The sequence below is a fragment of the Leopardus geoffroyi genome, chromosome B1, assembly GCF_018350155.1.
Source record: "Leopardus geoffroyi isolate Oge1 chromosome B1, O.geoffroyi_Oge1_pat1.0, whole genome shotgun sequence".
NCBI classification, from domain to species: Eukaryota; Metazoa; Chordata; class Mammalia; order Carnivora; family Felidae; genus Leopardus; species Leopardus geoffroyi.
In genome coordinates this window covers 130,777,219-130,795,376 of record NC_059327.1, presented here as the reverse complement: position 1 = coordinate 130,795,376, position 18,158 = coordinate 130,777,219, and the positions used below count along the sequence as shown (strand labels likewise).

Genomic DNA, 18,158 nt, shown 5'->3' with positions numbered 1-18,158 from the left:
AAATTGATAAGATAAAGGGATGCAGGTAGAAAAGAAAGCATAATCTGTATTACTGTATTTATTACTTTACTACAAGTTAGAGAATGTATTTAGCACAAGGACTGAATGAACTCCCTAGCTAAACTCCAAATTTGAACAGACCTAAGCACCTAGTTCTGGATAAGACTTACAGATTGGAAGTAGTGAGGAGAATCTGTGCTATCTACAGACACCTGCCTCCCAAAGGAAAAAATGGGATGAGCTTATTTAAGCAGAGCATGCTTAATTTAGTTTTCTCAGATTGACCAGCTAGGTGAATCTCACTCTTTCCTTTGGGACACAATGAATTCGGTTGTCTCAATGTGGAAAGAGACAGGAGGAGTGTTAATGAAGTATTCTCCCCTAACAATGTTATCTGAATGATATTCAGGGAGGTAACTATGATGTCATTGAACATATATCAACTCCTGAAGCAAGGGACCCCGGTGAGAATTTGGTTCTACCACTGAGATGCTATTTCACCTTCAGGAAACCACCCAACCTCCAGTTTTATCACTTGTAAATTAATTACAACATACCTACCTTTTAAAGTTATTTTAAAGGTTAAAACAAATAATGCATATCAAAATGTACGGAATGGGGAAAAGAGAAAATATTATTATTATATTATTAAATGGTATAGGTCAGTCAAGAGTTATTGAGCACTGTACTAAGGATTGGAAATGTAAAGATGAATAAGATACAGTCTCTGACCTTGAGTCTCATGTAAAAAACAAAAATATGAACAGACCATTTCAGGGAAAAGGGCAGGAATGAGAAATAGCCCGAATACTTATGGGTGCATTGAGGTATTATTCATTAAAAGCTCATGGGAATATTTAAGTTACAAATTTTAATATAGATCATATGAATCCATAGAATAAAGAGCAACTAAGCTTTATGCCCTTGGCTTTCTTTCTATACTTACTTGCTCCTCTGACATTTATATGAACATAAATTCTATGAAGGCAAACATTGTACTATCTAGGTCATGTCATGTGGTGGTAACACTGGATTTATCAACATCAGGCTGCATATTGTGAAAACCTAGGAAGCAAGTCACAAGATCAGCAAGCTTATGGAATAAGATTATCATCTAAGATAAAAGCCAAAGCCAAAAGGTTGCTCCCAGTGCAATAAGAGCTTCAAAAAAATGCAAAAGGAGGGGTGCCTGGCTGGCCCAGTTGGTAGAGCATGTGACTCGTGATCTTTGGGGTCATGAGTTCAAGCCATACATTGATCATAGAGCTTACTTTAAAGATAAATAAATAAGCCTTAAAAAATGCAAAAGGAAAAATTTATGCAATAGTCCAGGGGCAAAACCAAATAGGGATTAAAAATCACACACAAAAAAGATACAGGAATTATAGATTTATACAGAAGAAAGTTAGTTTATTGAACTGAGATAGTCCAATCCCTCTCACTTCCTAAACAGAGGCAGGTGTCGTATACAGGCAGCTGAAAATACTCTTTGGCTTACTGTTTTCAAAATTCTCTTATTTTCAAAAAGTGTAATAAAATATACATAACATAAAGTTTACCATTTTAACCATTTTAAAGAGTACAATTTGGTGACATTAAGTACATTCATGATGTCATGTAACAATTACCACTAACCACTTTTAGAATTTTTCATTATATCAAACAGAAAGTCTGTGTCCATTAAATAATAATTCCCTGTTCTTCCCTTCCTTTAGTCCCTAGTTACTTCTATTCTACTTTTCTCTATGCATTTGTCTATTCTTTTTTTTTAAGTTTATCTATTTATTTTTGAGAGAGAGAGAGGGAGGGAGGGAGAGGCAGAAAGAAAATCCCAAGGAGGCTCCACACTATCAGCGCAGAGCCCTACATGGGGCTCGAAGTCACTAACGGTGAGATCATGAGCTGAACTGAAATCAAGAGTCAGGACTCTTAACCGGCTGAGCCACCCAGGTGTCCCTGAATTTGTCTATTGTAAATACCTAACATAATTGAGTCATGTTTGTGTTTTGACTTATTTCATTTGGTGTAGTAGTTATGATATGCATGTTGTAGCAGGGATCAGAATTTCATTCCTTTTTAAGGCTGAGTAAAATTCCATTCTATGGGTATATACCACTCTTTTAAAAAAGACCACATTCATTTGGGGGTGTCTGGGTGGCTCAGTTTGTTAAGCATCCCACCCTTGATTTCAGCTCAGGTCATGATCTCACAGTTCATGATATCAAGCCCCACATTGGGCTCCATGCTAATAGAAGCGAGCCTGCTTGAGATCTTCTCTCTTTCCTTCTTTCTCTGTCCCTCCCCTTCGTGAATGTGCTTGTTCTCTCTCTCAAAATAAATAAAATAAACTTTAAAATAAAGAAGCTGTTCTGTTTAAAAAAAAACAACAACCACATTTGGGGCCCCTGGGTGGCTCGGTCGGTTAAGGCTCTGACTTCAGCTCAGGTCATGATCTCGTGGTTTGTGAGTTCGAGTCCTGTGTCGGTCTCTGTGCTGACAGCTGAGCCTGGAGCCTGCTTTGGATTCTGTGTCTCCCTCTCTCTCTGCCCCTCCCCCACTCGTGCTCTTTCTCTCTCTGCCTCTCAAAAATAAACGGTAAAAAAAAATTCATTTGTTGACAGACATTTTGGTTGTTTCCACCTCTGGGCTATTGTGAATAATGCTGCTTCTATGAACACTGGTGTACAAACACCTGCTGAGTGCTTGGTTTCATTTTTGGGGGGAATGCACTCAGAAGTGGAACAGCTGAATTATACGGCAACTATGTTTAATTTGGGGGGGGAACTACCAGAATGTTTTTCACCATAGCTGTACTATTCTACATTCCCATCAGGAATGCATGAGAGTTGCAATTTCTCCACATCCTCCTTATCATTTGTTATTTCTCTTTCTGTTTGTTTCTTTGTTTATTAATTACAGCCATTCCAATGGATGTGAAGTGATAGCTCATTATGGTTTTGATTTGCATTTCCCTAATGACTAACATTACTGAGCATCTTTTCATGTGCTTATTGGCCATTTGTATATCTTCCTTGGAGAAATGTCTATTCAAATTCCTTGCCTATTTTTGAATTGGGTTGTTTGTTTTGTTGTTGTTGTTGTTGTTGTTGTTGAAGTATAGGAGTTCTTTCTATATTCTGAATTCCCATCCCTGTCAGTTATAGGATTTGCAAATATTTTCCTCATTCTATAGATTATCTTCTCACTCTCTTCATAGTGTCCTTTGATGCACAAATGTTTTAATTTGGATGAAGTCCAACTGATCTATTATTTCTGTTGTTGCCTGTATGTTTGGTGTCATATCCAAGAAATCATTGTCAGCCTACTTTTAAAAGAAAGAAAACAGTAAGTAGAAACTAGAATGATGCCCAATTAGCTTTCGCAATATTATTCATTATTTTTATCTTTCACTTTACTAAGTTAAAATTTTTAAATGATATGGAGAAAAATCACTAAACTTAGCTAAATGTATTTTTGTTATTGCATGTAGAAATGTTATTAAAACTATCAAAATCTCTAATAAAAATATACCTAACATGTCACTGTGCTATTCCAAATAAAAAAGACAAACTCTTTCTTCCCATTGCAAACTTGAAAAATAATATTTTTATGATATTCATGAAATGCTATAGTGCTTAGTTTGTAGTGATACATGAAAATGACTGATTTTATTACTGATGGGGAAAATTGGCAAATATCTTGTGTTTCTTCTCAGATCTCAGCGTAATTTAAAGGTTAATTGTGCATCACAAACACAGAGTATTTATATTGGAGAGTTGCTTTCTTTATATTGCTATTGATCTAAATCCACATGAAGAAAAAAGGCATTAATTTGAGGGTAAGAGGTGTCAGAAATGATTCACAGATTTCATGGAGTGTCAGGAAATGGACATCACTATTAGTAGCTTTTATGAATACTAAGGGTGAAATTCTGAAGGAACTAGGCTACAAAATAATCATTTCACAGAAGCAAATATTGACATAAAACAAATATGTCTTGTTCTTAAACGAATTGTAGAGATGAATCATGGAGATTATTCAGTTATCACTGCTATGAGCACCATGGTCTAACCAAAGCTGTCGTCCATGGCTATTAAAGCCTCCTTTTGTGCTCTAAAAGAACTCTAAATTCCTGAAGGAAGAACCTGAAATAATCTGGACTCACCCTCATAAACAGAATGCAAAAGTCGCCCATCTGTTATAGATGAATGACCTTCGTATTTACATACTCAAAAGTACCTGCTTAGAAAGCCATCTGGATAGTGTTACACTATTCTTGTTTGCCAGAATTTGTATTAAGAGGGCTAGAAGCCACCAATAAAAAACAACTCAGTTCAAATAGGAGATGTGGGGGAAAGAATATAGATTTGTATGTTTTTACCAACAAAATCAGAGCACATAACAAGAATGAATGTTTCAACATGAAAGAAAATTTTGATTATACTGCTGCTGGTCATCATAATAGAAGTAAATATCTGATGCAACAATAGACACAGATAACAATGTTGAAATGTGGGATTTGGATGGCAGGGGAAGCAGAGGCATCCTTTATATAATTTTAAAAACCACCAATTTCAGGGGTACCTGGATGCCTTAGTGGGAAGAGTGTGTGACTCGATCTCGGGGTGGTGAGTTCAAGACCCATGTTGGATGTAGAGCTTACTAAAACAAACAAACAAACAAACAAACAAGAAACCTTGAGAAAAACACATCAGTTTCAGTTCAAATACATAGTTGGATAGCACAAAAGAAAATATTTTTTAGAGTTCCTTCATTGATCTTCAAATGTATGCAATCTGAGTAAAGAAAATAGATTAAAACCAAATATATAGGAATCTTTATTATTTCTTTCTGCAACGTTACTGACAGTTGCTCCTTAGATGAAGAGCAAACTATTTCCTTTAACATTTTATTTCTCCAAAAATATCTCCCTCGTTCTCTATCAATTAATAGGAGCCCAGGTCACCTCATCCCAGCCTATTGCTGCCTTCTTCAGATACATCCAAGAAGTCGCCAAGTAATATGTACATTTTTCGTGAAAGCACCAACTTCCAGGCATTTTTCTTTTATAGTGTTTGTAATTGCAAGAATATTTTTCCCGGCACCTCAGCATGGTTGTGGATTTTATTGTATTCAAAATGACATCTAGTCCCAGTCATAATCTGACTTGCAGCAGGGCAGAGCAGGAGATGGATGGTATCCAAGGATGGTGATTATTCATAACTGCTGTGCTAAGAAACAGTAAAGAAATACTTCTTCCACCACTCAAAACATGACACTTTGTTAACTCAAAATGATTTTGTGTTTTGAAACCGTTTCTTCTATATAAATTTGATTTTGGGGGCGCCTGGGTGGCTCAGTCAGTTAATCGACTTCGGCTCAGGTCATGATCTCACAGCTCCTGAGTTGAAGCCCCGCATAGGGCTCTGTGCTGACAGCTCAGAGCCTGAAGCCTGCTTCGGATTCTGTGTCTCCCTCTCTCTGCCCCTCCTCCGCCCCTGCTCACACACTCTCTCTCTGTTCTCTCTCTCGCTTTTAAAAAATAAATAAATAAATAAAATAAACCTTATGTAAATATTATTTTCTGGTGGCTCATCAAATTTCAGTTTCTATAATATTTCCAAAATTCAGGTAGATAGCAGGGTACTAGCTTGGACTTTCAAAAACAAACCAAAAAGAAAAGGTTAAAAAAATAGATATAAAGGAAATAAAATGACAGCTTAAATAAAAATGATAGTTTACTATTTGTAGAGAAATTAAAACTCTCCATGAGATATCCTTACACATGATATAAAAATATATAAATCACTGTCAAATACCACACACAAAAAAGTTCAGTGCGGTTAAGTACAACACTTCACATGTTGTTCCATTTTTTTGACCTGTATTATCTCTAGACTGGGAAAATAGCAGCAATATCAACTTTATATGTGATCCAAGTAATATTCTGACACTTTGGGGGGTTAAGCCAAACCAGGGGGCTTATCAAAGTGTTGGAACACGTTACCTTAACATTGCCATTATCTGAAGGACGAGGACAAGTGCTAATCTACTTCACTAATGACTAATACTAAGCTGTGCAGGCATCACATAACTGCACAATAATGTAAAAGGTCTTCCTGACTCAAAGGCATATTTATTCTGGGAGGGTTTGCATTTCTGGTTGAGGGGAGAGGGTTTGGTTGTTGGCCAGGTTGAGGTCACAGGGTAAGATTAGGTATTTGGAAGGAATGCACATCTTGTTTTCATTATCGAAAAGGTACAAAAACAAGCTTTAAAAAGACATGAAGACCAGAAAACAGACAGCTAGCTTGACTCCAACCCTTACCACCTACATGTTTTCCCTTACCCATTCATTTTCAAGACAAAATCTTGGGAGTATTTTATGAAGTGTAATCATGCTTTATTCAAATATAATCTTTTTGTCCTTACCTTCTGGACAGAGGGGTGGTTGAGCCAGAGTTGAGTTAAAGGTTTTTTCCTGAGTCTTTGGAAGTCATCCAAATTTGTTTGTCAGCTGCCAGTTTGTGGGCGTTTATCTAACGATGGGGTGGTCACAGCTGATTCTCATGTCACACATGAAATCTATGATAAGCTGGAAAATCATTTAGTGTCTTGGGAAACTCACTAAATTTACAAAGGTATTCATCATTGCCTTGATGTTGACTTACATTTTAGTGTTTACCATGATAACATAGTTTATCAGTTAAAAATAAAAATTGGCAATGCTGGTGCTACTTTCGTAAAGTTCTTTGGTGCATATTATACTCTATGAAGTAGGTTTTTTTTTTTTTTAAGTTTATTTATTTTTAGAGAGACAGTGCACAAAAGTGGGGAAGGGGCAGAAAGGAGAGAGAGAATCCAAAGACAGAATCCCCTGACATGGGACTTAATCTCGCAAACCATGAGATCATGACCTGAGCTAAAATCAAGAGTCATACACTTAACCAACTGAGCCAACCAGGCACCCCTCTATGAAGTAGTTTCAAAGATAGATATTTATTAATGGTCTTGATCATGTGTTAGACAGAAATACTTTTTAGGATTAGCACTACAAAAAAGAAAATTATTTCTTTCAAAAGGCCAATTAGTAGTCTGGGATCTAAAAAAAGGTTTTATTCCTAATTCAGCATTGCATATTTTATTCCTATCTGCCTTGAAAAGAGAGGATCTTGGAAGTTTTTGTGTTGGAATTTAGTATTTGCGTGCAAAAGCAATGTCCTCTATGTATCAAATATGGATGTTATTATTTTGAGGATATGTTTTAATATAAGGATAAAATGTCATCACAAAATGTAGGATATCACGATAAAATGCATCTACTACCAAGTGTTCATTTTTTTCATCAACTCAACATTTTTTTGAATGTCTACCAAATTCCAGACACTCTTCTGGGTGCTGGAATTTATAAACACTGAAAAACAAAAGAAAAAAAACAGCCAAAATCCCATCCCTTGTGATGAGACAACACTAAGAACGATAAATAAAATACATAGTATGTTAGTGATAAATGATCATTAAAGCAGAGGCAAGAGGGTAAGGAAAGTTACACGTGGATAACAATCTCAGGGATCAGTGGTGATTCAAACAGGATGCATGGAATTCCTCACTGAAAAGGTGGAATTTGAGTAAGGACCAGGAGGAGGTAAGGGCACAAGGCTTGTGATTTCTAGAGGAGAACCTTCCAGACAGAGGGATACTCCAAGGACAAATGCCCTAAGGTAGTACTACACCTGGCATCAGCAGGGTGGAACAGAGTGAGCTAGAAGGAGAGCCAGGACGAGGAAGTCAGAGAAGTTGGAGAAGCCAGAGATGGCAAATCTTGTTCATCATCAGGAAACCACTGAAGGCGTTTGAGCAGAGGAATAATATTACTTGACCTACATTTAACATGATTGCTCTATACGCTTTGTTGCGAGTAAACTGCTCCAGACAGAGCAGGGAAACCAGTTAGAGTATTACAATAATTAATAATATTTTATTAGGATATAAGATTTACACATATAAATTTAATAGAAAATAATGCGAAGAAGGATATAATTTTGCTGCTACATAATTATTCTTTTAATCATCTTTAATGGATTGCCAAGCACTATCAAAGTTGTTTCATATTTCTTTTCTTTCCCTAAGTTTACAACTTCTATTGGACTTTACTCTGTAGCAACCAGGAAAAAAAGGTTTCCACTTCACAAAAAATGTTTATTCATTTATTACTTTAACAAAAATGTATAAAGCACCAATATGTTCCAGGCATAAAGATAGTCACTAAAGATATGAAGATGAATAACAAGCAGCTTTTTTTTTTAAATTCTTACAGTCTCATGAGCAAAACAGAAATACGAAAAGATATATGTAATACATTTAGAAGCACAATGCCAGAGATATGTCCAGGGCACTGCTAAAGCGCAGTCAAGTGTATAGATAGTAAGGATACGTATTTTAGTCTTGTAAATCACGATGAAGTTCCTGAGTATTGTCCCAAGTAGACTTTACTCTCCTCAAACTCTGATCCTTACACTTTTAGACATAAATAAAGCCATTCACCTAGGAAATAGTTTTCAGAGACATTAGAGAATTTAATTTTTTCTTAGATACCCAGTATTCATTTCACAATGTTTCAAACATATGAACCACTTCAAAATGTCTATTCACATATATTCAATTTCATTTTTTTCTTCTTGTCCTCATGTCATTACTACCACTTGTAAAAACAGAAATTTTTCACTAAAGTCTGTGTACATCCATCCATCAGTTTATCTCTGGAAATCATCCAATCTTGTCTTTATAATACCAGTTGGCTGCTTTCTCATAATGTGATAATTACAGCTGGTTCTTATGTCACTTATGAAACTCTATGAGAAACTGGAATATCATGCAATATATTGGAGGAAAAGAAATGACATTTGCAATTTCACTTATTAGTAGAGGTGTATTGGTTCACCAAAAAGAAGAAACATGGGACTAACATAATTTTTTTGTCTCTATCAGAGAAATGCCATAGACATAATGAGTTTGATTTCATCATGGTATTTGACAGATATCCCATGTGAATCTGGTTTGGCAATTGTATACAACTGTGTTAATAACAATCAATTTGCAGGAAAATAGTTTTAATTCTATGCCACAAAATGTTGATTTGATTTTATTTGGCTTCTCCATTCTTATAAGTAATATTTATTTATTTATTTTGTTTTATTGTGAAGTTAGCTAACATACAGTGTAGTCTTGCCGTCAAGAGTTGATTCCTGTAATTCATCACTTAATAAAATACTCAGTGCTCATCCCAACAAGTGCCCTCCTTAATGCCCATCACCCACCTTCCCCACCCCATCAACCCTCAGTTTGTTCTCACTTATGGTTTGCTTCCCTCTCTATAACTTTTTTTTCCTTCCCTTCCTCTATGGTCTTCTGTTAAATAATATTTAAAAGAAGCTAATTCAAAATACCTGCCACATACACCAACTGTTCAGTAATGCACATAGATGTGAACAACGTTATCAAATTAAAAATTATATAGGGGCCCCTGGGTAGCTCAGTTGGTTAAGCGTCTGACTTCAGTCAGGTCATGATCTTGTGGTTTGTGGGTCTGAGCCCCACGTCAGACTCTGTGCTGACAACTCAGAGCCTGGAGCCTGCTTCAGATTCTGTCTGTCTGTCTCTCTCTCTCTCTCTCTCTCTCTGCCCCTCCCCCACTCAAATTCTGTCTCTCTCTCCCTCTCTCTCTCTCTCTCCAAAATAAATAAACATTATTTTTTTTAAAATGATACAAAACTAGGAGCAAATCTTATCTAAATTAAAGTATCAGTTACCAAAATAATCTTGATAGGTTTGAACAATAGGGGAAATTCTATAGAAATAAATTGTAAACTTCATTTGTAATTAATGGAAAAAGGAGGTGATAGGATTTCTAAGCTGAAAGAGCTAGCTGTTCCTCATTTACTCTTCCTGATTTCTCATCAAAATTCTTCAAAAAAGTCACAAGAAACAAAGTGGTAATATCATTGGGAACTAGTTATTCTAGTCAAGTTGTACCAGAATCCTGGAACACATTATCAGAAATGGCCATGAAGTTGGTCAGAAGAGAGTTCCAGTCACTCCATGCTGAACCTCTTTCTCAGGAACATACAGACATCAACATTACATATTCATTTAACACATATTTATTGGACAGTCACGATGCTCTAAGAACAAGCTGAACTCTAGAGTTCAAAGGAGAGAAAGCACAGTTCTCATTGTCTAATGCAGAAGATAAAAAATGATAACCACAAATGTTAAGAGTATATTTAAGGATAGTACATGGTATCCACTGGAAGTCCTTCAAAGGGACATTGAACCAAGCTTAGAAGAGTCAGAGGGATGCTTCTGGGATACATGATCTGAAACAAAATTGGGAGCTAGCCAGAAGGTGCCGCTGAACAGTGGTACAGTGTAGTGTAGTGAAATCAGATGCAAGGATGGGGAAAGTTGGTGACGAAGTTTAAAGCTTGAGTGAGCAGCATGTGCAAAAGCTTGGAAAAAAGAGAAGGACTAGACATAGTTGGCAGAATTATCAGTAGGATTATGAGGGTGGAATAGAGACCACTGGGACAGTAATGAACAATGAGGCTAGGGTAACAATCAGAGGCCAACTCTAAAGGTGTTCTATGCCATCCCAAGAAATTTGGACTTTACATTTTATTTTGATATGAAGCTTTTAGAGGGTTTTAATCAGGCTTGACATAATGAGATTTGCATCTTATTTTATTTTTAATATAATTTATTGTCAAATTGGATTACATACAACACCCAGTGCTCATCCCAACAAGTGCCCTCCTCAATGCTAAGAGTGGAGGGTGGATTGGAGTGGGGGCAGACTGGTGTGAGAGAGACTAGTTAGGAGGGTATGGAAATTCATGCTAGCAGTAATGGTGGCCTGAGCTAAGGTAATGTAGAGAAATGAAAAGCAACAAAATACTGTAAAACCTTGGTTTGTGAGCATAATTTATTCCAGAGACAGGCTTGTAATCTAAAGCACTTGTATATCAAAGGGAATTTCAAGAACCATTGCCTCAGTTGTGATCATGTGACATTTGGCAACACATTCTACTCATATTGCAAGATGTCACTTCTTTATCAAGTTCAAATTCATTAGAAATGTTTGCTCGTCTTGCGGAACACCCACAGACCAAGTTATAGAAATCCAACGTTTCACTGTATATTAAAAAGATATTAAATAGAAATGACAATATTCAGAGAAAATACATTAAAAAGAAAATAACTAGATCTTGGTAATCTCAGGAAGGATTTGTTAAAATGGTATCAAGACCTTGATGTAGACAGATGAATAGACTACATCAACCTTTCAAATCAGGAAAAGTGTATTTGGAGAATGAAGGGGAGAAATCGCAAATTAAGTTTCAGATATATTCAGTGAAAATTCCTGAGGACAAGTAGAGAGCTCCTCTAGTAAATTACAAATCTGGGTCTGTAATGAAGAAATGGTGTGGGGTGAAAATTAAATCTCTGGAAATGGTTGAAATCATCCAGGCTGAGCTGGAAAAGAGATGAGAAAAAGGCTGAAAGTAACACCTTGGAAAACATTTTAGGATAAAACAGGATATTAAGCTTATATTGAGACTGAATCAGAGTAGCCAGAGAGGTAAATATAAGTCAGATGATGACAGGAAAGAAACAAAAGATTTCAAAGAATGACTGGTATAAAGTAATAATTTATGATGAATGAGTTAATATTTGGGAAACACATAGAATAATGCCTGACCCATGGTGATTCTCTATAAAACACATTGAATGCTATTGAAAAATTAAGTTTATGTAACTAAAATGTCCCTCACCACCACCAACCTGGCAATACAAGTAGAGACAACTTAGCAATGATACCATGTTTCTTCATCTCATGGGCATCTGGAAATACTTTTTGGGAATACAGGTTTTGGAATGCCCCTCTCAAGTAGTCCTCGTATCTTTTAGCTCCCATAACTTTGAGGCGTATTCCCTTGTCAGTCACTCCTATTTTGGCTTCCTCTTAACAAGGATTTTTACATAGGCAGTTACCTCACTATCACCACTATTAAGTAGGGCAGCTGTGTGAATCCAGTACTCATTTCCAAATGGTCACAGGTGTACTAGTCCTTGAAATGTTAAAGTATTGTTTGAACTCACCGAGAAAGATGGCTGTTTTCTCGGTGAGTTCTGGGACTCAGATGGCTGGGACTCAGCTAGAAAGAGGAAGCTGATGTTAAGTTCATAACATCAGTGAATGAAAGCAGGTGACTAGAGGCTGACAGGCAACGATGATGAGGGATACAGATTTGCAAAGACTAAGAGCAGGAATATCAGTGGCATAGCAGGTTTGGCATAAGGGAGAAGGCAAATTATCTGGAAACCATACTGTGAATGAAGAAGAGGATAAGATGACTTCCACTCCCAACACTGAGGTGTGTAGAGCATGCAGCAATAATCATCAGTCGAGAGAATGCCTTCAGGAATGAGCCAGACTTTAGTGAAGATAGGAGTAAACTATGCTACAAGAGACATAGCATGCAGGGGAATTCACTTACTATAGAAAAACACACACAAAGGGGTGTAGGAAAAACAAAACAAAACAAAACAGTGAAAGGATGGACTAGGGATAAGAACAGAACTTTGTGAGGGCACCTGACTGGCTCAGTTGGTAGAGCATGCAATTCTCGATCTTGGGTTGTGAGTTCAAAATGCACGTTGGGTGTAGAAGTTACTTAAGAAATAAATAAGAATACTCAAAACTTCATAAGATAAATAAACAACAGACCATTTGTGGTTGAAACTAAGAGAAGGTGAGCATCTAGGGGAGCTCACCCAGGAAGAAAGTGGGCCAGCGTCTTAATTTTGCATCCAAGGGAGACAAGGACAAAATGGGCAGTGACAACCTCTCCCTTCCTCAAATTATATTTTCTGATATTGGTAGACATTCTGCACCCTCTTAGGACCTCCCAGGTTGTAAAGCTAGGATTGTTTCCCTTGTCCATCCATAGTTACAATCGGGCAAGGTAATACCAAGAGACTCCAAACAGATCATCTCAGGGTCACACATGTTCCTTTTGCAGAGTGGTCCATTATCTCTTGTGGGTCAGCATCATTACTCTTGCCAAGATGGTAACCATCTCAAATAAAATTAGTTACCTTGCACTTTTCATCTTAGAGTATGTTCCCTGCTTACTCAGGTACTTCCTACAGAGAATGGCAACAAGTTTTAACCTATTTTGTTCAATTTTATTTTCAACTTTTTTGGCATTTTTCCAGAGCAGAGTTTCTCATCAACATTATTAACAGTTTGGGATGGATAATTCTTTGTTCTGACAGTGAGTGGTCTTGTGCAATGTATGATGTGTAACAGGATCCCTTACCTCTACCAGAGCTGCTAGTAGCATGCAGCATGCTTTGAGTCTAATGACCAAAATGGTTCCCAGATATTGCCAAACATCCCCTGGGGAACAACACTGTTCCAGTTGAAAACCACTAGATGGAGAGCAAACCAGTCCTAGTCAACTGAGCATTAAAGTCATGTTTTTTTCAATAAGCTTACTAGATCTTCACACAAATGTCCCTCTAGTCACTTGCTCTGGGAATCAGGCTTCTTAGTGAGGTATGCAAATTAGATGTTCTCTTTTATACCCTCTGATTCCCTGTCCCACTTGCATCAAGACAAGAAAGGTGATGTTAAGGCATTGCTGCAATGAAAACTTGAGTGGTTGATTCTATTCAAGAGCTGTATCTGAATTTACAAGGCCTTTTACATCTAGGGTTTCGTTCAATCAATATATTGAGTACAATATAAGAAACCTGTCTTCCACTAAATCATTTTATAAGATTTACATTCATTTTTTATATTCCAGTTACCACAGGGGAAGTGAGACAAATTTAAGCATACAAAGGGATTATAAAACATGCTTCCCCCTGCTTCTGACCCTATGCCAACCATTCCTGGAATAATGGTGGGGAAAGGTAAACTCCCAAAGCCACAAAGCCTCACTGGCCTGGCAACAGTGACTCTTTCAGGGCTTTCTTCTATCCCCTGCTGATTTGCTCCACCCCTTTTCAGTCTGTTGATCTTACCTGATTCTCTGACAACTCAGTGCTCCAACTCCATTGTTAGGATATAGGGAGAAAAATGCTTATCTCAAATGCTTGGAAATTCAAACCTCTATCATATGGTAAAACCATTCCCACTGAGACAATTTGGTTTCCTAAGAGTTAACATTTTACCACTGTGTAAATGTTCTTAATTATAAGCTGTACACTGATTTGTTTGTATGTCATTTAGAATAAATGCTTAGATCATTCAGCTTTCAAATTTATCTCAAATTTCAAATATTCACATTAATTATAGGTAAAAACAAAAGGTGTTCATGTTATTATCAACAGCTTATCTTTTATATGTATGTCTTCCTAAATCAGATTGATTCTAAAAAATAATCCCTGAATTAAAAAAAAAAAAAAAGAAATTGGATGCTTTTCACAAACAGGAAATAGAGTGCAATGATTTAGAGAATAAACTTTGAAAGCAGATCTGTATTCAGTTCCATTTACTAGCTGCAGGCCTTGAGCAAGTCATTTAAATTGTTTCCTCAGCTATAAGATGGAAATAACATCATACGCGTTTCCATAGTTTATGTTCTGATTAAATAAAACAATGCATGTAAATTATTAACCATATTGCTTATCAAACAGTAAGCACTCAGTATTAGCTGTTTTTATTATAATGTAAAAATTAGTTATATAAGTCTATATGGAACAGAAATAAAAACTGAGCACTGGATACTTGAAAAATATGTATGATAAATGTACTTTGCTTTTTACTGACCTTAGTTTCTAAGTTGGGGAATTTTTAATGGTGAAACAAAGGTTTGGGTTCAGAGATGGAAGAGTGAAACTTAGATTGAAGTCTGGGGGATTATTTACAGTCTTGGTTGAGGAATGGCCTCTGCCTTAATGTAGACCTGGCCCTGTTTAAAGTTTGAAGTGGGATATATCTTTCTTCAGTTTTCTTAAATATAATCCTTGCCTAAACTACTGAATAAATGAAAAGGATGGGGATGAAATTACTTTATGTAAAAACAAGTGTTTCATAGTTATATGTACAGATAACTTATAATAAAATCAGAAATACAGAAATAAAACAATAATCATATTGACTTAATATAATCTGCACTGGAAGATAAAATTAATTTCACCTAGAAGAGACGTGAGAAAGGTATAATTGATGTAATGACCTTCTCATTACTAACTTCAAATGAACCATAAATCAATGTTACATAGAAAAATGGAAAGGTCTGGTAGGAGCAATGCTTTCTTCCCAAACAATAGCCAATTCAACAGAAATAAAAAACATGCATAATATAAAAATTCATATTTGATATGTCATATTCTGTATTTTAAGATCTCCAAATTTAGATTTTCAAGTGTGATTCCTTATGTTTACTATCTGGTCAGTAGTTCTAAAAGCTATATTCATAGACAAAAATTTAAAGGAGGAAAGGAACATCATTGTGATAGTTGATAAGGCATCATAAAAATGTAGAAATAAATCTTGTCTTTCGTATTTTCACGGATGTTACCCTTGGCAATCCTCAGTATTGATTGCTGATCTTGATATGTGTCCCAAATTTTTTTATAAAGGCAGAGACCCGGGAATGGTTTTGGTTTAGGAATAAGGGCTGACTAGATCCACCCCAGATCGGAATCTTTAAAAGAGGAGCAGGCCCAATTTTTCAATTCCATTATAGAATCTGAAGTGAGGAAGTTAACATCTCTCTTTATAGTGGTGTAATTCTGGTGGCAAGAGACTGCTAGGTACTGAAATTTGACAGATTGAGTTCAACATGGACGATCATAAGAACTGGAGAGCTCAGAGCAAGAGAGTGGAGAGGACTATTGAGGTGGTATGGTTGCCTCCTGAGATGGAGTATTGATGCCAAAATGGCTTTCTTGACACTCACCACAAAGGCCATAAGTATGTCAGATCATAAAGAAGCCAGACTGAAAAAGAGATGAAACAATATTTCTCACTCAGAAACATTTTATGAAAGGTCATTCATTCAACTTCTCAAACTATGCATTTTTTTCAGTCATCTATTCAGTTGTATTCATATTCAGTTGTATTCATTAACTCACCGAATGCATCAAGCTCTCACGAGGTCCATGTAACAGATCTCTTGACTGCTTCAAATGGCTTAACCTTACACAAAGCACCAGTTGATTCAATAGTTAGCATCACAGATCAATTCTTTCCTCCAGGTTTTCCCAAAGATTTTACAATTCTTATAGTGCCAGCAAGGAAATTGTATTTGCTCAAAACTCCCAGCATTTTCCTAAGGGATTTTGGCTTCTTAGTATGATTTAAGAGGGTATTGCTGTAGATTCTCTGATTTCCAGAATTCATATGAAAGAGCTCAGGAGTACCTTTAGTGAACAGATAAGATTCTTCACAAATCTAGATGACATTTTTTTCCAGGGGCATTAAATCGGAGTTCTCATTAGAAGGAAAGTTAGGTTAGGGCATAATGTAGGACCAATAGAGGACCAGAAAGAGTGGGATTAACATCAAGGCTAGTCTGTGACTTTTCTACCATGAAATATATGAATGAATAATAGTAGGGAAGTATTATGTGTTCTAGGGACTGTTTGGTTATAAGACCTCTAGAAAATAACTAGCTGCAAATTCTCCTGTTCCTTTGACCAGGATCCTTAGTTTGCAGTGTGCTCAACTCAAGTGAGTGATAAATTGTTTTTGTTGTTGTTGTTTGAGGGTAGGTCTTATTCCCTTACAATGTGGTTCTTCTTCAATATTTATAACTATTTAGAAAAAAGCAAGAGAGAATAAAAAGGAAATTAAAAGTAGAAAAGTGGGGGTACTGTGATGTATTAAAGGGCCTTATAAAAAGATGTCTTGATAGTGATTGAGAGAGAGATGGAGAGGGAGAGAGAAAGAGAGAAAAGGAGTGAGGCAGAGATAGAGGGAGAGAGGATGTCAAGAAGAACAAAACAAAGAAACATTGGGTGATAGCGAATGGGCCTGACAGTGAGGGATGGGGAAACCAATTGAGTTCTGAAAAGCACTTTTATCTGCTTTGAATTCTCAAATTTTTCCATTCAATGTGCACAGCGTTACAGTTTTGCAAAATTTGTCAAGTTTGACAAATATTCCATACAAGGATGGGCAGGCACAGTAGTCAAGGTCACTTTTCCCTGCTCTATTCTGACTGCTGAAATGAGTTAGAATGCTGGTAATAGAATAGAGCAGTTTCCAGGATTGACTGAAGGTCTACAATTACCACACTTTCTAACAAAGCCCTCGTTTTCTGATGTTCAGACCAGTGACAAAGAGGTTATCTTTAAATTTATCCATTCCTAACTTAAAGGAAGACTGCCATTGAATGGAAAAGCAGGTTTTCTTTTTTTAATGTATATTTAGATTACTTTCCCATTTAATATTTATGCTATGCATACATCTTTCATAAATGGAATCGAAAACCTACATACAGAATCAAAAACCTTCATAAAAAGTATTCATAATACTATGAACACTCATTAAGCTATAAAAAAAATTAGAAACACAGTATTTTTGGTTTAGCATTAATAAATTCCTCATAATAAACTCTTAGTTGCTAACAGTCATATTATGTATATCATTGGCCTTTGCACTTTTGTAAAACTTTAATAAATATTATCAATTGACAATGCTAAGAACCAACCTCCACTCCATCTTGGATGTTCTCCCTTTCCTCTGTCCTTACATTACCTAACTTAACCTTACTTGAGCCCCATCCAAGTTTAGCAGGGAAGAGGGATGCATCTTCTGATTTGAGTTTGTTTCTACAGATTACTTAACCTCTTTCAACTTCATTTTTTTCATTTATGAAACATAGGCAAAATGTCTCTTATGCCTGGCTGGTATGAAGATTTAATGGAATAACATATGCTAGCTTCTTTTCTAAATTAACCACCCTGTTTTAAAGAAAATATACTCCATCTACTGCTTCTCAATGTTTAGCTCTAGTATCTTTCCATGAAGCCTGGGAAAGGGGGTAAAAAAATTTCTAGAAAAAAATGATTCTTTTCCTTTAGAATATTGATGCTAGATTATAAATTTTGTACAGCAAATTCCAACTGACATAAAACAG

General features: G+C 36.2%; 1 long non-coding RNA gene across 1 annotated transcript; it reads right to left on the bottom strand.

Moving 5' to 3' along the window:
• Nucleotides 1–15,786: 15,786 nt before the first annotated feature.
• LOC123583260 lies at nt 15,787–17,584 on the bottom strand. The gene is made up of 2 exons (XR_006704810.1): nt 16,150–17,584; nt 15,787–16,014 (listed from the first exon to the last, which is right to left on the bottom strand). It is a non-coding gene; the product is annotated as an uncharacterized LOC123583260 (long non-coding RNA).
• Nucleotides 17,585–18,158: the final 574 nt, after the last annotated feature.